Source organism: Cariama cristata, unplaced genomic scaffold (genome assembly GCF_000690535.1).
Source record: "Cariama cristata isolate BGI_N322 unplaced genomic scaffold, ASM69053v1 scaffold12498, whole genome shotgun sequence".
NCBI classification, from domain to species: Eukaryota; Metazoa; Chordata; class Aves; order Cariamiformes; family Cariamidae; genus Cariama; species Cariama cristata.
The window spans coordinates 15,740-15,953 of NW_009632904.1; positions in this window are offsets into that span (position 1 = coordinate 15,740).

The window sequence follows — 214 nt, forward strand, 5'->3', positions numbered from 1 at the left end:
GTGCGGGCAAACCCACTCTGCATCATCTACCAGCAGTCCTGGCTAACTGGGGAGGTCCCGGATGACTGGAGGCTAGCCAATGTGATGTCCATCTACAAGAAGGGACGGAAGGAGGATCCGGGGAACTACAGACCTGTCAGCCTGACCTTGGTGCCGGGAAAGGTGGTGGAACAACAATCATCCTAAGAGATCACAAGGCATGTGAAGGACAATC